Consider the following 21,439-nt stretch of genomic DNA (forward strand, 5'->3'; position numbering starts at 1 on the left):
TGTCTCTCATGGTTTGACCTGTTTGTACATGTATTTCTTCTATTGGATTTGCCCCTTTGTACCTGCTTTGTTGTATCAGTTCACCTGTGATCTCGACTTGGACAGCCTCTGACTTGAAATCTAAATTCTTGCACCGTATTGACACCTGGACTGTATAATGAGTTTTATTTTGAGAGTAAAGTCCTTTATTCTAAAGTATTCGAACATCTGTGTTGTATCGTGATTGCAGCATCACACGTGTGCTCATCCCTAACCACGTGATCCCTGAGCTTCTGAGCTCAGCGTCCCTGTCAGCACCAGCCCTGAGAGATGAGCCCAGAGCCAGGCAGCAATCAGGCCTGGCCTGGATCAACACTTACACACTACAACAGTCACCCCACTGGGCTGTTCCCATAATCACCCACTGCAGGCTGGGGAGATGAAGCAATCAGGCAGGCCCTGCACCTGACACAGCGTGTGGCAGTGTCACTGAAGCCCACTTCTCCTCTCAAAGAAGAACACACACCTCTGATCACAAGGGTCCTTTCTCTCTTCTCAAAAACCAAATTTACCATCTTTTCTCCAGTCCTGCAGTGAAGTGTTTTACTATGTCATTATACAGGTGTACCCAAATAGTCATTCAGTATCACAGTGAAGTGTCCTGCCATGTTGTAACACCCAAACCTTCCAACTGAGCCTTCTTGCTGAAACACTGGCCTCAAATACTCAGGTTCCTGGAAGACATTGATTAATTGGATCAAGTGTGCTAGATTAGGCTTTTAACAAAGTCTTGTAGGGTGGTAGGTCCTCAAGGACAGAGGAGGACACTCCTTAAATAACATACTGAATGGGCTTGAGCTAGATTCTGTAGCAGTTCCACCTACTTTGTAAGCAGATGCTCTGTGGGAGTGGATTTGAAAAAAATCTAATTACAAATCACTGGTAGCTGAGCATGGTTGAGGACTGAAGCAGCTAGCAATGACTGACACACAGATTGTAAAAGCAAAGCGTGAAAGCAGCAGGAGACGGTCAATAAACCGTCAGCACCCCTCCTGTCATGCTGTGGCTGATCCGGGTTTGGGCGAACGGTTTTCTGATCTACCATTAAAGATGGATATCAGAATAATTACCGACTACCCCAGGCTGGTCGAAATATCTATGCAAATGACTTGGAGAAGTAAAATAACATTTGCATGTAAAATCAAATCATCCATTGTTTTATTCTCAACAATCTTTCGGCTAATGCTGTGGGCAGATGCGCTCTCAGGCCCTTGGCTGGGGGCATGATGGAGATGTCGAGATTACCCGTTGACCTTCTGTCACTGTTCAGAATAGCATCTGGAATAGCCAGTGGAACGCCTCAGGCTGTCTTTAAGATGAGAATTAGGCTTGGCTGGGCAGTAAAGGCTAGTGAGGCAGTCTTGATGAACAAAGCTCGTGCAAGCTCCATTCAGAGAAGGAGTTCTGGCAGGGGGTCCATGTGGAGTTAGCGTGGAGAAGGGGTTGAGGGTTTCAGCACACCCGAGAGGCAGGAAAGTCTGTCTTATCGGGTGTATTCGCCAGAGGAAACCCTCTTCCTTTGGACTGAAACATGCTCCTCATTCCACATTTTGACTGCTGTGTTGGTGTCTGTTGAGACGTTGAAACTCACCACCGTTGCCCAGAAAACAAATCCTCCAAAAGGCAAATAGAAAACAAAAACGTGCTCATACTTGTTCTGTAGGCCCTCAGGGCAAATACTGGCTGCATCTGTTTTAATCCACCATTACTTGTCACTGTGGTGAAACCAACACAGCAGAGCTGAGTTCCTGATGAAACGTAGGTGGATTTTTACATTTACAATGGCAGCATTTAGCAGCTGCTCTTGTCCTATGTGATCAATTTGTAATCACACAAGACACCTTTATGCTAGTGGATTAGGATACAGTCTAAAAGTCTATACTTCATAGATAAAAAACAAAAATCTACTTCTATAAATAATTACTGATTACGGGTTACTGATTAATGACACCTTCAGCATAAAACATCTCACACAGGAGTTGTAAAAATGTACTTGTTGAAACTTGAAAAGCCAATTTTATCCAAATTTCAAGATGTCAGCAATGAAATCATATGCCCAGAAAGATGCTACTATTGACTTTTAGCAAACCAAAATGAAAAATAAATACTGACATTGTGATAATCAAACTTTTGTTTCATTTGTTACTGTGACTTATTTTTTTGTTTGTTTGTTTACAGGGAATAAAGTGATGCAAAACATTGTAGATGGTAACATGTCTGTGATAAGATAGACTTAACAAAGGAAGGCTGGTCCGTACTTTACGCCAGAGCAGAGCAGCAGACAGTGGAAAAAAAAGAACAGTTTTCTCTTTCCACTGATTCCACTGATGGAAGTGGACAAAATGAACTGAGGCATTTGTTAGTCACTCCTATTCAGTCTTTGATATTTCAGAGAACTGAGCAGCACCATACAAGCTCCCACCATGAAAAGGATCAAGGCAGAGTTCCTTATCAAGGCCCGAGCGTGAAGAGAGACATCTGTTGTCTTTATATGAAAGCATAAAACACCAGTGACGACCTCTGTGTGATTCATGAGGAGGTCAGGCTTTACAGCACAGAGACATGAGAAATCCACATTAATTCATAATGGTTCTTTTTTTATTTTAGTATTCCTTTAGGAGACATCAAAGATTACAGGGGATCACCTGGCAATTTAACTCCTAGATGGAATCGTATATGTTTAGAGAATCTGAGAATCAGAAAATATTACTCTATTTGAAGAATTTTTTCCCCATTTAGATAAACAAGATGTTGTCAATAGATACCTTCGGTTTCTAGGGAACAAATATGGGATCTGCTTGTGACAGTGGCTGAATGTCTGAAAAATGTCTCCCTCATTGACATGTAAAGTTTCACAAAATTGCATGAATAGTTTTGCGCACTAGGTAGGGAGCAGGGAATGATTTGGGATTCAGCTGGTGTCTAGTCCCTGATGTCCCCAAGATTCAAGGTTTTTGTAGGATTCAAGGCCTTGTCTCTTTATCGTTGGGTGGTTTGTTACATTTTTAGAGGCCTAGCTGAAGATAAACGCTGTAAACACACCCTCGCGAATGAATAAATTCCCCCCGCACCGTCAGCTGTTAATAAACCGATTCATGGTGTAGTGCACACTCTCGAGGGCGGCCACGGTCTTCTCCTTCAGCCTCTTTATGTTTGCTGCTATTCCGGAGCGTCAGCTGAAAGGCGCCTTCCCAAGGAGGGAGATAAATTACATTTCTCACGCCTGGATCTACTGAGGGGGGAGCCTGCTACACACCAGCACTTTTTATTTTCCATGGTGAGGAAGTGGGGGAGGATGAAAACTTCAGCTTAGCTGCAGTGCGCTGCACTGAAAATGTGACGATGGAGTGTATTCTTGTTCATTAGGATGACGACTGGGCATTCTCACTGGTGTGTGTGTGTGTGTGTGTGTGTGTGTGTGTGTGTGTGTGTGTGTGTGTGTGTGTGTGTGTGTGTGTGTGTGTGTGTGTGTGTGTGTGTGTGTGTGTTTTTGTGCCCTGGGATATGGCATTCTGTATGACCTTCCTGAGTGGTCAGGATAAATCACTTGCTTTCCCTGTAGTTGAGTATCTTTTTTTAGTAATCTTTTTTAGTGATCTTTTTAGCAATCTTTTTTCAAGGTCTTTCTTCACTCTGAATATATTACCTAATAAAAAACATTACTGCCAATAAGCAAACTTAAATAAACAAACAAAATGTATTTGTAAAGTTGAATTTTGGATTGTGTGCATGCAGATGGGAATAAATCAAAACCATAATCCTGAGTGGAGATGAACGAACGTTGACCATGGTGAGATCCCACAGACCTACAATGACAAACGCCCAAGCAGAGCAGCTGAACACACCCCACCAGGGTGAAAGAAGACTGCGGCTGGAGGCTGAGATGATGATCTTGGGGAATTCCAGGGCAACTGTGAAACAAGGTGTGAAGAACTCTATTTTATTGAGTTCTCTTTTATTTAGTTACTTTGCATTTAGGGAAATGACAAAAATAAACTGTTCTGTTTTTGAAAGTATTCTTTTTTGCAGTCAAAAATATTATATAGTCAACTGTACTTTATGCTTCATGGTCACATTTTTGGTTCTACAAATAGTACAAAAGCAATCCTTTCTAACCATGAGCATAAGAGCAGTTTTGTGATATCATGTCCTAGGGTTATCTTGTGAATGATTAATAAGTATTTTAATGAACATGCCAAAACATATAACTATAAATCATCAATTAGAGCTTGTCTGACAGCTAGTAGCCTAGCTCCTGTCACCCGTGCTTCTTTGCCTGTGGTTATTGTTTGAGTTCATAGCAGCTTTAGTTGCTACAGGACCAACTTATACAAGCATAACATTTAAATATCACTTTAAAACAGATTTGGCAGAAGTTAGATAAATGTGTCCACACAAGACAAATCTATTCAATTATTTGAATAGAAATACAGATAAAACACTGGTGCACTTGGAAACGGCACTCTCACAGAGCGCAGGCAGAAACGAACCATTATTCACGACATTCAACAAAGTGCGGAGTGCAAAGAAATTGTAAGAAATGTTTAATGTTTACTGTTTTTCATCAGATAAACACAGATGTAGCTAGAAGTAATAGGCCAGCTACATTAGTAATTTTTTGCAATCTTGAAATTATGTAATGTGAACATCATCTGTAATTCAAATAACAAGCATTTGTCCAATTAACACCACAAAACCATTTTATATTTCAAGAAATGCTGAAAAAACATGTTTTGGGGGGTTTATTATTCATTTAAGATGATTTATACTAGACAGACAGAGTTTACTGCCTGGTTACACTTGCTAATATGATTTTTGCAGTAAATGCAGAAGACCAAAGTGTGCAGGACAGCTGTGTTTCCCTAAACTGCACCACGTTTAGTCTCCACTGAAGCATGACTACACTTCACATTGCCATGCTGTAGTTAACGCATTAAGCATGATACAGTCATAACTAACCACCAGATGGATGCAGGTGTGAACACGCGCAAGGACCTGATGCTGAAGCCGGGCGCAGCAAGCTACAGTACCACGTTACAGAGCCTCTTACAGGGTCGCGTTCCGCTGACAGCTTACACTGAAGCATGGTCATATTGTACTCTCTCCACACCATATCTGTCCTTGAATGTTTACCTTGAGCTTTACTTCAACTGCTTTTAAACAGGCAAAGTGAAGTTACGTCTTTTAGTTCTTCACAAAAGAGTCTGGCTTTTGTTGCTAAGATGTGAGAGGCGAACACCGCAGCTGTAGACTCGTCTTTATTAGCTCGCCTTCATGTCTGGTAAAAGCCAAGCAGAGAAAAAAAACCTGCCTGTTCACTCTTCTTCGGTAAACTTGCCAGCCTCTTCACGTTCCTCGAGGACAAATGTGTTACGTCTCTTCTTCCAAACTCGTATGAAGCCTTTAACGTTTATGCAGACAGGAAGCTTTGTGTCTTATTAAAAGCTTTAGATAAATAGTCGTGGAAGGAAAGAGACAAGCAGACAAGATAATGTGACAACAAACGCCATGGTAGTACATATCTGGTTTCTCTGCCACACTTTCCCCTACGTCATGTGAAGTTATTAAAGAGGAAACAATTCCTGACTCCACATCTGGAGGAAGGACCAGGTGCTTGAGTTCATAGTGACCTTCTCAACTGCATAGTAACTGTACAGTCATCCCAGATCTTTTCATGCCTTTGACTTCGGCCTGCACAGTCATTATGTATTTTGTGATTTTTTTATTCTGTTTTCTTTTATATTTGTACTTCTGTACTTTTTTGAATGCCTCTGTAGTTTTTTTCTGCGCCATTGTGTCTTTGTGAGAGGCATCAAGGACAGGAATTCAAATATCTCATCCACCCTTTCCCCATCTATCCTCCACCCTCATCTACCATTTCCCCATCTATCCTCCACCCTCATCTACCATTTCCCCATCTATCCTCCACTCTCATCCACCCTTTCCTCATCTATCCTCCACCCTCATCTACCCTTTGCCCATCTATCCCCCACCTTCATATACCCTGTCCCCATCTATCCTCCACCCTCATCTACCATTTCCCCATCTATCCTCCACTCTCATCCACCCTTTCTTCATCTATCCTCCACCCTCATCCACCCTTTCCTCATCTATCCTCCACCCTCATCTACCCTTTCCCCATCTATCCCCCACCTTCATATACCCTGTCCCCATCTATCCTCCACCCTCATCTACCATTTCCCCATCTATCCTCCACTCTCATCCACCCTTTCTTCATCTATCCTCCACCCTCATCCACCCTTTCCCCATCTATACTCCACCCTCATCTACCTTTCCCCATCTATCCTCCACCCCCATCTACCATTTCCCCATCTATCCTCCACTCTCATCTACCCTTTCCCCAGCTATACTCCACCCTCATCTAACATTTCCTCATCTATCCTCCACCCTCATCTACCTTTTCCCCATCTATCCTCCACCCTCAACTACCATTTCCTCATCTATCCTCCACCTTCATCTACCCTTTCCCCATCTATGCTCCATCCTCATCTACCCTTTCCCCATCTATCCTCCACCCGCATCCACCCTTTCCCCATCTATCCTCCACCATCATCTACCCTTTCCCCATCTATCCTTCACCCTCATCCACCCTTTCCTCATCTATCCTCCACCCTCATCCATCCTTTCCCCATCTATCCTCCACCCTGCTATCCACTTTCTGTTTCCTGCTTAATAAGTCTGATCTCAGTTCTGTGTTGTCAGTCTGACTGTGATTTGTTAGACTGGCTCCCTTTTTCTTACTAAGGAACAAATCTGACACATATTGTCTCTATGCATATGTGCACATAAACATTAGGACCCTAAGGATCAATACCAGATCAATACAAGATCAATACCGGGTCAATACATGCAACTGACTCTTCACTGCGAATTTCTACCAAAAGAAGCATTAATTACGTTGCTAATCTGACTTACTCTACATGTACTTTGTTTTCAGTGAACACACTGGACATGCAGCTCTCAGTAGTATTTGATCCTACTCCAAAATGAGCTTACAGAAGGTGCACTGGATTCATTTAAAAACATGTTAGCAGCCTTTAAAAGATAGAAAGAGACAGAGAGAGAAAGAAAGAAAGAATGAATGAATGAATGAATGCACAGATTTCAGTTGTTTCTGATCATCTTCCAGTAATATTCTTCTAGCTCTGCTGCACTAAATGTACACATGTAAATGAACCCACACTTATGTAAAATATCCTAAACTGCTCTTGGAGTTAATGGAAAACTAGTACTTAGATGTGTTTCATATGGTAAGCAAACTGTTAATGTACATTCAGCCTAAATTCTCACAGTGAACTTCCTGAAACATAGTTGAGACTAAAACATAGAAATGTAGTCTAAACTGTAATGGAATTGTAATGATCAGTGATGCACTGGGGCTTATAAACACATCACAAAGTAAAGAACGTGTGAGCCATAACAGATAATAGCGACTTAGTACAAATTTTGCACATTTCACATGTTTACATATGGACTAATCTTGTCGATGGGACCATCTTAGTTATTATGTTTGCTTGCTTGGTCCGTATGTACGTGGGATGACAGAAGCGCTGTATAGCTCACTGTAAACTCGTATTGGTCGTTTGATTTATAATATGGAAAACATGCTACGTATCTTACGTTATTTGTTGTTAATAATGCTAACCTTGCTCCAAACAGGGCTCATTCATTGATAAGCGATGAGAGTATTTCTGAGTAAACCATCACCTATAAGGGGCTATGAGTAACATTTGTTCTTTTACTACTACACTATGTCTTATTTTATTTTCTTTCTTCTTTTCTTAAGCGAGTAGGCTTTACTGGAGCTTCCTCGTTTTTCCACACTCCAGGTGGTGATGCAGTGCTGTTCTCTCGAGTATATGTGATTTATATTGTTTTCATAATGGACTTTTTTGCCTCTCACAGACTGTGACATATGTTAGAGAATTTTAAATGCTATTTCTGTGTAAAGCTAATGTCTCTACCAACTTCTAAAGCTGCACAGAAAGTATTGTATACATATATTAGCCAATATACTTTATTCAGCCCTTGATTTATATATTAACAGAACAAATCACAAATTTGATGGTATCTGTTCTCAGTGTGCAGTGTCCAGTAAAACACTTTGAATAATGTCTGTGCAGTGCAGGTCCCCTTTCTTAACTGAAGATTACAGCAAGATCAACACTTTCTCCACAATGGCAATCTGTTCTTGCTCAGCAAGATGGAGTTTATCATTGGCATTTGTATTCTTGACGGCAATGAAAACCGGGTAAATTGCGTTGTCTCGTCTTGTCATCTGTTGTGCTTTTGTGCCTGTGCTGTTTTCTTTGTGCTCGTCCGCTTCCACAGCGAGATTAATTGCCCTCGTGGCTCTGCCTGACACCAACGTTTATGAGCGGGAGGAACAAGGGAAGGAATGTCAGTATATCAGCTACCTGCCGCTCTCTCTCTCCCTCTCTCTCTCTCTTTCCCTCTCTCTTTGTCTCTCACTGTGCCTCTCCTTCCTCTCTCTTTAACGTCATGTCTCTACTTCTTTATTTCTCTCTGTATTTTTTTATTCTCTAGGGCTTACTTTAAATTAGAAAATGGAGGCTTATACAGACCAAAGCAAGCTGTCATCAGAAAACCAGATGGCTACCTAAGGTGTTCAGACCAATTGCAAGAGCTGATCACCAACACACCAAAATGTTCATCTTCATATGAAACATATTATGGATCACTGCTGTACCTTAGCTGAATACCTATAATTTCATAATTGGCTAGCTCAACCAATCAGAAGAGCAGATTGGAGTGCATGCTGTATTGATAGGTTAATCTCAGATGACCATTAACTGGCTGTGTTCTGTGGTGGACAACTCGTGGAGAACTCACACTGAGGGCTCACATACAGTATATGGCATCTGGAAAAAGAGTCTGCAGCAACTTTTCCTCCTATTTCTCTTTCTGTTTACTTTTTATCTCTGCAGGCTGACCCGCCTATCACTCTCTCCTGAATGGAGAATTGCATTCCTTGCTAACACAAAATTAAAGTATTTTTTACAAGCCCAGTGAGTAAATTCTCCCTGGTGTAATGGTGCCGCAGTGACCGATATTCAAACAGCAGGCATCGCTTGCAGGAATGAACTGCTTTGCTCTAGCATTTACATCTTTGGTCCTGACCTTTTTTCCAGCTTAATTAAAGCACAGTTGAATAGATCCGACCATTCAAGATTAATAGATGACATAGTGAGCCAGAAGAAAACTGGAGCTATTCAAAAAAAGTCTTAAATAGAGTCTTAAATAGTCCTAAATAGTCTTTAAAAGAGTCTAGAGTCCTAAATAGGAGTTTTAAACAATGCATTCCCATTTGTGAAGTGTGTTATGTTACATTATTGTATTCTACACAGTGCAAAGCTTAAATGCAAATGTAGAAAAGAAAGGAAGATGAAGAAAGGAGAACTCCTCACATGGCTGTGCACTGTGAAAAATGAACATTTATGCGCAGACACTGTTTAGGCTGTATGGGATGGCCATGTGCCATGTCCTCCGACGGAGAGGCTGTTATGAAGCGCTGGCCTCCGAGTAGTGACATTTATCAGACACAAAGCAGGAAGAAAGGCGTTTCACTTTTGGTTGTGTGTGTGTGTGTGTGTGTGTGTGTGTGTGTGTGTGTGTGTGTGTGTGTGTGTGTGTGTGTGTGTGTGTGTGTGTGTGAAAGAAAGAGAGAGAGAAAGACAGACAAAGAGAGAGAGAGAGAGAGAGAGAGAGAGAGAGAGAGAGAGAGAGAGAGAGAGAGAGAGATGTCCCTTATGGCTCTAACGCAGCCAGATTAGCCAATTCTCTGCAGCTTGTGGACTGTCTTTCCAGTGTTGTGCTGTGTGGTTCGACCACTACAGCCATGCTCTGTGTACATTGGCCCAGTGGACGATCTGACAAGATGTGTGCCCTCCTGTTCGAGTCAGAGAAGATCTGTGGCATAAGGCGTACTGCTGAATCCTCTCAGACGGGTTTCTCCTCACCCACAGATGCCAACCATACATGTCTGCTCTGTGACCTCTCGTGCTTGTTTTTGTTCATGTATCTATGCATTTATTTAATTTTTATTTACACCTAATCATTTGGTTATGCGGAAACACATTTCTATTAGATTTTATTAGATATTTGTTTGAAACAGCCCTGATGGACACTTAGAATTTAGCACAATAGGCCAAAAACCGCACCGGCAGAAACGTGTTGGACGAGGCTAATGAAATCAGCCTCAAAACACAAAAGAAGTATTTTGCAGTCTTTCTCATTTTCCTTCCTATGCGAGTAATAACTCCTTTCGCTGAGGTACGTTTTCTGTGAGACGTTCAAGGCACGTGCGCTAAAGCGCGGTGAGCTACGCGCGCGCTCCCCTGATCATCTTCTACCAGATGCTCCTCTGTGTCACCCGCGCTCCCTTCTCCAACAAAAGCCTCGCGGAGCTGTTTCACGTAATGAATCCCCATTATTATTTAATGATGTTTGCAAATGAGGGCTTCTTCTTTTGCGCCCGATGCGTGGTGGAGGAATAGAAAATCCGCTAAGTCAATTAGAGCAGCGAACAGATCGGTCATGAGTTAACGTTTTACTCGAGCAGCAGCGCGTGCTCCTTGCAGGTTGCAGTTTAGGTTTGTAGCTCTTTGCTGACCCCGTGTGATGCAAACTTGACTCTCCATTTGAAAAATCCTATGGAAAAAAAACTAATTGTATGGTTTCTCATTTTATTGGACATTTATACAATGAAATAAATGTGTTGGCTGGTAGGACTACCGCCTTTGGGGATTTCTGACGTTCGTAATGGCTGTGTTGCGCAAAGCACCACATTTTGCCAGCCGTTTTACTGTGTAACATTTCCAATTAGATTTTAAAGGTCACAATTAGCCAGTTTCTGCCAATGGGAACATTTGATGGCTGGCATTTCCTTAAAATGTAACTACAATCAGCAATTAATTATAATCCCATTAAAGACAAAGCTTTGTCCATTACGCAGTCTTTTAAATAGTGAATATTGCGAGCTAATCAGCAGAGAGACAGAGGAGGGCTAATAAGTGAACAGACTAATGAATGCTTCCAGACGATGTACCCCAGACACACCGAATGTACAAGCTTGAAAAAGTTTATATGGAATGGGTGGGGACCAGGGACCCCGTAGATAGCCCGCGCACCGGTGCTGACGGGGAGACACCCGGATGTAAGACACCCACAGCTGCCTTCCCGCTACTCCTGATTGCTGTGAGCCAGACACGACCCTGCGCTCCCACGCCCCCTGCTGTTCAATACAAATATGACAGAAAAAAGCTCATGCATCGCACCCATGTAGGTCCTACGAGCGATTGTTGGTTTGTTTGCAGAGTCAATTAAGTCCACCAGAGGGCAGAATGTGGAAGTTCTTCAACGTTCTTCCTTTCTACATATTTAGTGCAAGTACTAACTAAAACATTTCTGTTTAACCACAAACCACTAACAAACATAGCTTTATTTTCCAATCATGGTCCTTAGGAACCACATTTTATTGAACTCTCCATTCTAATATCTACCTTTATAATTCATGAAAGATTGAATTATTGAATCTTATTGAATCTTACTATGCGTGGAGCAGAGAATATACTACAGTGTGAGGTGCTGGTGTTTTTCAGGAAAGGGCCTGGAAACATGGGCGTAAAGTCCTACCATTTGGTCTTAAAAACCAACATGGGACCGACATGCCTCGCAGTCATTTTGTTCATTAGTATGGACTTACTGCTCAGTGTGACAGCGTGAAGAATATAGGTTAGACTAATTTTATAAATCAAACTGCAGACTTTCATGGAAACCAGAAAGTGTGTGTGTGTGTGTGTGTGTGTGTGTGTGTGTGTGTGTGTGTGTGTGTGTGTGTGTGTGTGTGTGTGTGTTTGTGTGTGTGTGTGTGTGTGTGTCAGAGAGAGAGAAAGAGAGAGAGTGTACGAGAAAGGATCAAATGTTTTTATTTTTTGTTTGTGATCCACATATCTGCACCAAGAGCAGTGCTACTCCCAGGCAAAAGTTGTTTCATTGTGTGAACAAGACATGGAAAACAGTATTACTGTCTCAGGGAGACATGGAAAACAGTATTACTGTCTCAGGGAGACATGAGCATATGTTTGTGCTAGCCTTCCCACAGAGAAATCCACTTGTACTGTTTTATAAAACACCACCTGCTTGACCATGAAAAATCAAATGAGTGGTTGTTTCATTTTCTTGACTTAGGATTTCAGATGCATACAGTGATAAATAAAGAAACGGGGGCAGAGAGAGACGGGGGGGGGGGGAGTGAGAGGAACAGGCTCCTGTACTGCTGCATGGTAAAAAAATAGATTTTTCTCTTTAAAGACAAAATAAACCTCCACTGTGGAGGGATTCTGTTCTACACCCATCTGTATGGTCCATACGCCAATATAATCAGAACTAAATTGGTCTGTGCATTGCCATGTGTTCAGTATCAGTTTTATTTGTATGGGACTTTGGACAAATCAGCTTTACTGAAATCCAGCTGTAGACCCCTAATAATGTGGAGAATGAGAGTAGGAGGAAAAGCCTGTGAGTGTGAGAAGGTTACCTTCAGAAGACCATAACTCCTACAGAAGGCCATGACTCCTTCAGAAGACCACGACTCCTTCAGAAGAACCTGATTCGTTTAGAGAATTCTGGCACCTTTAGAAGAATCTGATTCCTTTTAGGGTTTAGAGTTTGTTTTCCAAATTCTTTACATGTTGCTGTCCTTCTTTTCTGTCCAAGGATTTTAACCTCCCTGTAGCTAAAGGCTACCTCATACGGCACTCCAGCTGTAGCCATGCCACCCTCGTTTGTTTACTTTTGATACTTTTTGATACTGATTTTCTGTTCACGAGTGGGTACAATAATACGTCACGAGATAAAGGGCTGCGTCCCAAATCACTGAAACAAAATAAAGGAATAATGGCAACATAAAGACACAAAGCAAGTATTTTTAATATATAACTTTTGCACAGCAACTGGACTGACTCCTATCATTCATAAATAATTTTAGACGAGTCAGAGTCGACTTGAATGTTTTGAGTGTGAGGTTTTAGTAATGTATGAAGTCTTTTTCTAGGTGATGTAAGTGCGACTTCGACTCGAGTCGCTCACTCGAGTGCCCATCTCTGATTTACAGCAGGGCAGGTTCACAACAAGGGCACGTTTACAGCAGGGAAGGTCTGTAACAGGGCAGGTTTATAGCAGGGCAGGTTTACAATGGGGCAGGTTTATATCAGGGTATGTTTGTAACAGGGCAGGTTTGTAACAGGGCAGGTTTACAGCAAGGCAGGTTTACAACAGGGTGGGTTTACAACAGGGCAGGTCTGTAACAGGGCAGGTTTACAGCAGGTCAGGATTGCTTGAGTGGGAAAATCAGCAGGTCTGCTCACTCCTGTCCCGTCGACGTTTGTTACCTGCTTGGATCATCACATGACCCTGTAAGATTGGGTGCAAGGCTGACCGCTGTCCAAAAGTGTACCACCAAACGCACTCTTGCAGCTGCCTTTCCCACACAGGCAAGGGCATTAACCTGAGCTGAAGTTAAAAACACTCTGTGATTTACCAGCATCTTGGAAATGCATTATGCTCCTCCTACACCAAGTCCTGGGTCAGGCCTTCTCCCTGTCTGCTATAATTTATTCTGTGTGCGGTTTACACGGGCAGGCATCCTGGAGGAGGTACGTCTGTCCCTGGCGGTTCCCATGGTACTGTGTGTGTCCGCTGCGTGTTACAGTAAATACGAATCTAAGGGAGACAGCTCAGAACGGCTGGTGGCAGCACAACACACACACACATTCATGCACACTTATACACACACTCCTCGAGATGAATCATCAGGAAAGAAAGCAGAAGGTAGAATAAGAAACTTTGAGATTGAGTGAGCGAGAGAGATTAGGAAAAGGTTTGAGAATGGGAGGGAGAGGGGGCGAGGGAGAGAGAGAGAGAGAGAGAGAGAGAGAGAGAGGGAGAGCAATTGGTGACACATTCTCTATATCCAGGTTTCTAAAATGATCTTCCTTTCTGTCACTCCTTCCTGCTGGTTACTATGACTTCATCATTCCCAGCAGTCCCTCTCTCCGATCTCCCACATCTCTACAGGTCTGATGTACTCCAGAACGCTCTGTGCCAGTCGAGAAACCACTTCCTCCTTTCAAAAGAGCTGTTTTAAAAGCATGTAAATGAATATAAAAATAATATAAATGTCTATTTCTAAATCCCCCTCTTCCCGCATGGCTGTAAATCCCTCTGCATCTCATGTACGGTACTGTGTATCAGAGGCAAGTCTGGGTCTCTCCTGTTCCCGTGTGTCTTTTCTAACAGGGATTTAGCAGGCAGATCTGTGGAAGTCACCAGACTGCATGTTGCAACATTTTTAAATAAGCACTACTTATATCATTGCCTTTTCTCTGTCTCTGTCCATGACCTCAGTCTTCTTAACGTGTTCCACAGCCATCCTGTCATTGCTCCCAGCAGCAGAACCCAAACGCAACATTCTGATGACATCACATATGGAGGAATGCCCTTTATCGTGGAAAACATCTGTCACACCGTGCATGGTAGGACTGTCTGAACATCACCCGCTGTGTGTTCACGTGAGGAGCTTGTCTGAACATTCCCTGGGCCGTGGCCCCAGTACGGTGGCCCTACGGTGGCAAAAAAGGAAAGTTGGTTAGTTAACATTCTGTTCTTACACCCAGGTTGGTTTTCCATGCCAACTGTAGAATTTGATCTAACCAGAAGAGTGAAGTTTAACCTCAGCCTCTCCCCATGCGTTCATTCTCAGTTCATGCTAAACAACCCAAAGATTATATAAAATGCTCAGTTTAAAGTAACCAGTAAAAAAAAACCCTATATGTAGAATGCCAAGCCAACATATATCCTTTTCCCCCTTATGATGATATTTTACGGCATGCGGTTGAGCTATGCCAGCCGTAGTAATGAGTCTCTGGTTTAGGAAGCCCAAACCCTGTGGTAGAGGCTCAGAGAACTGGGAGAACTTTCCTCCGATGCTCAGAGTAAACCTCACACCATGGGGCCCGTTAGAATGTATATTTAATACCATTACGGTACATTTAGTTAAACGTTCTTTCACCCAGTAGAGATAACACTTCCACGGTGCTCCAAATGTCAGAGTGTCCTCATTGCTCATAATTGAGGCTTTAAGAGGGGGCAGGTCTTAATGGCCACATCATGGCTGTCACAAGAGAACTCAATTTTAGGGGTTGCTTTTTTAACATCTATCTCTTTTTTTGATGAATCCTTAGCTTTTGATACCTTTGTAAGCCAGAAAAAATACCCTCAAAACACCGTGACATGATTGGCTGGTGAATGCTGGCGAATACAGATGTTTCTGTCTCCTGAGTGCTGGACAGAAAGGCGTTTAATCACTGGTCTTTACCTCACCACTGCAGTGTTGTGCCACTGTGTGGACGTCATGAAGGTTATAGTGTAACTAAGGGCAACCGTAGGCCTACTGTGAGACTCGAGTTTTGTGCACTTTATTTGAGACAGAAGGCTTTGAGACCCTACCGTGCCATTTACAGCTGTGACAAGTTCTGAAAGTTTCATTGTTGTGTGTGTGTATGTGGGTGTTTGTGTGTGTATGTGTGTGTTTGTGTGTTTACATCTGTATGTGTGTGTTTGTTTGTGTGTGTGTTTGCATGTGTTTGTGTTTTGTGATTGTGTGTGTGTGTGTTTCTGACCTTATGAACCAGTCTGTGGTAGAGCAGCACTGGACTGTGACTTTTTGTTTCCTAGCAGAATGTGTGCCTGTTTCTCCCTCTCATTCTCTAGGTGTGTGTGTGTGTGTGTGTGTGTGTGTGTGTGTGTGTGTGTGTGACCACTCTCTGAGGGCAAGGGTGTAGGCATTGTCCACCCACACCAGACTCCAACCACTGAGGTCTATTTTAATGCTTGAATAAAGTGGTGAAGGCGGTGCTCTGTGAGAGTTTAACTAGCAGTCATGCTAACTGCTACCTGCTCCCAGCTACCAGTAGGCTACATGACTCAGTTCATTACCTGCCTGTAATGACATGCTGCAGATAATCACTTCTCCTGAAACCCACTGTAATTTCCACATACCCACTGTTCTGCTTGATGTGGTGAATATGGAAAAAATATCGTTATAAGAAACCCTTACACCAGGGGGGAAAAAGCCAGCTTATTTCATTCGGGTACTGAAATTCCACTTGTGCAGGGTAATGACGTCATGGAATGTCTGTGAAGGTTTTTCGATTCCTCTAGGTCATTGAATTGTCTAGTAGTAACTTTAAAAAATAAACTCAATCATTAAGACATTCCACCACTCCTCCAAGATCCTTCACCAGTGCAAATGTCTGGGAGATGTCATTGGAGGGCAGAAGTGTGAATGTATGGGAGGTCACAGGGGTACGTTAAGGCAGTTAACACAGTCAAGGCAGTACTGCATAGAGAAAATAATAGTCTTCCTCATTGACTGTGAGAGGTGTACCGAAATAAAGTAGGTGTACAGGGGCCTCCTCACACTTCATCTATTCATCTAAGTAAGGCAATCTGTAACAGGTGGCTTGCAGTGCCAGCCAATGGCCACCAGAGGGAAACCACAAGCCAGGAGCTAATCAGTGCTTGTTAGCTTAATCTTCCACGTGTGTCCCCCACCCCCGTAAAGGCTTTGCAAAAGTCTTTACATGTACTTGTACCCCATGCTTGCTGGTAATTGGTGGTCCCAAATATGAGATTTTGTTTTTGTCTCCCTCACCTGTTCTATGAGGGTTCTAGCCATGTGAATGTCTCAAGTTGTTTTTTTTTCTCCACTCTTTTTCAGTTGTTTGCCTAATCTCGCCCATAAAGTGACTTGTGAAGGGCATCTTGTGTCAAGAAAGAGGCCTTCTGCTCAGTGAAGCCACGTGAGCAGGACTTCATCTGGTGGACCTGGCTGATGTTCTCATACCATTTCTAATGGTCCATGGTGTGACCACGTCAGGTCATGTGGTGTGACTTTCAGATTGTTTATGAGGAACAATTTGCTCTCGCGGGTGAGTCTGCATAATGTAGCATCTGGAACTGTTCACATCGTCATGACTTCTGTTTCCTATGTTGTGTAGTGTCCCAGATTTCCACATGTGACGAGTAGTGAGTAAGCCACAGTTTCAAACATGGCTGTATTTGGTTTTGAACATGACTTGTTCTTACCTTTATTTGCTTCTTTGGAGGCCTGGCCAACTAAGAAAACATGAGAGACATGTAGACTAGAAACAGCAAAATTAAGAATGTAGTTAATAAATACCAATTTTAAAACAAAAAACAATGTGATGTATCTTTGAAATTTTAAGCATTGTGAAGATTTTTCACATTTCAGATATGTCTGCCATTGTTTTCTGCCCCACTGCTTTCTGGGTAATGTTCTGATGCTGGTGTGAATGCTTGTGCTCATTCCCTCACCCCTCCAAGGGCTCATCTGGTGCACTTCAGTTCATTAACAGCCCTTAAGATGGTATCAGGGGTCCTACTGAGGGGAGACAGCAAGGGGACGTGGACGGGTGCATATTAAAACTGAAACTGACTGGTACTGATACTGGTACTGCTATCTTTGTACCCTTTGGAATGTTAAAAAATTGCCCAAACTAGCTTTTCCTCCATATTGCATGAGTAGAGAAAAAATACTCTCAATCTTTATTGGTCAGCGATGGACGATGATTGTGATGCTCGGAGCATAGTCACAAAGTTGACAGTTTTCAACCTCACTCCATGGTCTAAAACATGAAGCACATTGATCACGATGCCTGCAGAAAACTACTGGCCAGCCTTCATCTCCACTCTCATCCAGACTCATGGATACCTGCTGTTGATCTAGGCCATAAGAGAGGTAGTCCACGCTTTAGCAAATGTCCGGGGTGTGTGCTTGGGATGCAGGCTAAAGCAGATGTTGCTTGTGGAATTAAACATGCATGGATAATATGAAAGTGCAATCATATTAATCAAAGATTTAAATTTATATGTGATTCCCATGCTACATCTGGGATAATTAATGTGTTAAATTTTAATTTTATTCTGATCTTCTATGGTGATATGTCCACTAGCTAAAAGAAGTTATGGCTGTGTACATCTGGCTTCTGGTATAATATTTTGGTATCACTGTTAGCCATAGAAATTAATTAATTAGTGCTCTCCCTATTTTCAATTGCTGTCAGACTGAAATATATAGATCCTGAAGAGGGGGAAACACAAGATAGTGTGCCCATGATCTCTGATACTCAAACACTATTAACAGCCTTCAAGTTAAGGATAAAGCAGTCCAAATGGTTTATTTTATAAGCTTGCAGAATAAAGGACAGCAAGTCCCAACTGCTCCCTGCAAGGATCGGGAGACAGTGAACGGCTTTGCAGCTCGGGCCATGTCTTCCAGGAGTAGGTCCGGGAGCAGGTCCGGGATGGAAACAGCTGAGGGCGTAGAAGCCCGAGGCTGTGCATGTTCCCCGTTACATTTGTTTAGAATTTACTGCCCTTCTGATATGGACGAGGGCAGAGAGTGCTGGAGGGCAACAGACTTAAGCCCCGCCCCCATCTGAGCATCATGAACCTCTATGGGGTTCAGTCCGACTGCTCCGCCCCCTCGCCCCACCCACCCCTCGGCCCTGGGTTTCCTGGAAGGATTGATTTGCCAGCCTTTGTCGGTCGGAAAGAGGAGTGTGGCGGTCCAGGCATCTGTCCCTGGCAATGGGCAAGTTAAATATAGCGCCTGCTGTCACGGGAACGACGATGGGATGGAGGAAATCCTGAGAGAAGAAAGGGAACGCGGAGGGAAGAGAGCAACTGTGGCTTGCAAGCAACATTAAACAGTTTAAACACCACTGACTACATAAGCAAGCCCGACATCACCCTGGATATAAATTCACAACAAAAATATACAGAGAGAAAGAGAAAGAAGGAGGGAGTAGCACAGAAGAGTAGAGAGAGAGAGAGAGAGAGAGAGAGAGAGAGAGAGAGAGAGAGAGAGAGAGAGAGAGAGAGAGAGAGAGAGGTGAATACAGCGAGATAAGTACAGAATATGCAGCGGTGCAGTGGTTGAGGGCAGGTGCTCACCTCTGGGTCCAGGACCCATCCTGCCTCTGCTTTCCGGAGGCCCAGCAGCAGCAGACAGAAGCCCACATGAACCCACGGGAGGTGGGGTGGGAGGGGTGATGGATCTGGGCTCTTCCGGTCTCCCTCCGGGAGAGTGGGGGGATCACTCCACTCAGCCTGAATGTGCTATCATATTCGCTGCTGTCTTTTTCTGCCCTGCCCTCTGCATGCAAAGGGGGTCATGTGGGGGAGTGTTTGGCTCTGGACGGCAGGGCTATCCCGCCTCTCAGATCTGTGCTGCATTTAGAGGGCCGCGGCCCTCTGCTTGAGCCTGTGTGAACTCACCACCCTCCCAGCGCAGGAATCCAGACACTAGAAATATGTCCTTAATTTAACTTTAATATGACACTGCAATTTATAGGTTATATTGTGTATGTGATGCTATATGTGATTATTGTGGGTGTGTGCATGAGATTTGGATGAGTTTGTTTGTGTGTGTGTGTGTGTGTGTGTGTGTGTTGTGTGTGTGTGAGAGAGAATGTCAGTGCCGTGCTTCTTTTAGAGATCCACGACTCCTGGGTGGTCAGTTGTAATGGGTAATAAACAGTCAACAGGCGGTATTGTTTCACTCTTCCACTGCTACCCCAGCTTTTAGGCTGTGACCATAAACAGACATGTTGGAGAGGCACCACATTTTCTGCCTCTCGTGTGTGTGTGTTACTGCAGACGTCCACTGCAGGAAACTGAGACAAAACTGAGACAGGCAGGTGGATTTCTCTGTGTGTGTCTCTTACATCCCCCCTCTGTTGTGCTCGACTGGACACCAAAATAGATGTTCTCATAACAGCTATACCCCCTTCTCTTGATCAGAGATTACATCTGCTTTGGCAGTATTTGTAGAGCAGATACAGGTTTGGCAGAAATAGCTCAGTAGGGTTGGACTGAATTTGAAGTGACCGGGTTTTTGGTTCTGTATGTAGTGCAATATTAGTTCAAGGATATTTGGAGTAGGATGTGCAGATGACAAACCACTTTTGAAAGTCACTTTGGATAAGAGCACACAGCCATGAACCATGAAATGTGTGTGTGTGTGTGTGTGTGTGTGTGTGTGTGTGTGTGTGTGTGTGTGTGTGTGTGTGTGTGATATTCTACTTTGCACATACAGACTGTTTGACATTCAAGCATCTCTTTGTCCTGACATGTCCTCCATGACCATTCTGACCGAGCTGTACAGTTCTCATGCAATTCCAGCACTGACCCAACACCGCCCCAACACCACCCCATCCCAATCACACATGTCCCACACAACCTATCATACACGTACTTAAACCATCCACACCAATCTGATGGCACTCCAACACTGGCACTCCATAAATCCACATGGGAAAAAGAACTACTTTAATTAATGGCTTTGCTACAAATGGAAGCTCTTAAAACTGTGTCATTGACTGCAGTAAATATCTCCTTGAGCCATTCCCCCACCCACCAATACTGCAACCACCGACGATCAGTAAACGTCTGTTTGGGAGTGTTGGGTGTCTGATTGTTTTTACGGGGCGTCACTGTGTCGTTAGTCTAAATGGGGCTCAGCGGGCTTGTCCCTGCTGTGGTAAATGGGACCAGCGCTGGGGAGACAAGCATGCAGTTAGCTATAACTGCTGTTTACGTGAATGAGCGTGTTCCACACCTCTTTGACCGAGGCTGTGTTGGGGAGATGTGTTAGGGAGATGAACAACAAATTGGGGATGCGGTCTAAACCCTGCTGGCCTCCAGGCTTCATTGCGTGATCGGGCAACTCGGAGCTGGACCCTCTCACACACGATGGATGTGAGGAAGGGTTTATTGGGTGGTGGACTGCTGAACACAATTTGAAGCATCCAGATGTCTGCGGGATGTCACACCCTGGATCTCATAACTGATGATGATGATGATGATGATGGTGCCATGGTGATTGTGAAGATAAATGTGAAAACCTGTTTAGATGTGCAAGGGAGAAGGATGGCATTGAGACTTTATTTATTTTCTTTAACTTAAAATGGTGTCTGCAGAATGTATTTATTTATTTTCAATTAAAATCTAAATACACAGTTCATAGATTCATTTCAAACGCAATCTCTGTTCCTTTCTCTGCTCTGTCTTTTTTGCTGGAAGAGATGAAGTATGTGGCAGTTTAATCCAGTGTCTACAGATCTTCATCTAAAGCCTTTAAGGGAACAGCTGGTCTGGTTGGGAATCTACATGTGGGTATAAACTCTCATTACAAATTTTACTATTTTGCGAGTCTTGTTTTGCTAAATAATCCTGAAAAAATCCCAATTAAGTAAGTAAGTAAATTTTTATT

At 43.2% G+C, this 21,439-nt stretch overlaps 2 long non-coding RNA genes across 2 annotated transcripts; one reads left to right on the top strand and one right to left on the bottom strand.

Annotated features, from left to right (window-relative positions):
• Window positions 1-3,063: 3,063 nt before the first annotated feature.
• LOC143473868 (uncharacterized) lies at window positions 3,064-17,243 on the top strand. The gene is made up of 4 exons (XR_013120643.1): window positions 3,064-3,316; window positions 3,775-3,962; window positions 14,509-14,615; window positions 16,862-17,243. It is a non-coding gene; the product is annotated as an uncharacterized LOC143473868 (long non-coding RNA).
• Window positions 17,244-18,315: 1,072 nt separating this feature from the next.
• LOC143473301 (uncharacterized) lies at window positions 18,316-19,258 on the bottom strand. The gene is made up of 2 exons (XR_013120503.1): window positions 19,120-19,258; window positions 18,316-18,812 (listed from the first exon to the last, which is right to left on the bottom strand). It is a non-coding gene; the product is annotated as an uncharacterized LOC143473301 (long non-coding RNA).
• Window positions 19,259-21,439: the final 2,181 nt, after the last annotated feature.

This window comes from Brachyhypopomus gauderio, chromosome 13 (genome assembly GCF_052324685.1).
Source record: "Brachyhypopomus gauderio isolate BG-103 chromosome 13, BGAUD_0.2, whole genome shotgun sequence".
Lineage (NCBI taxonomy): Eukaryota > Metazoa > Chordata > Actinopteri > Gymnotiformes > Hypopomidae > Brachyhypopomus > Brachyhypopomus gauderio.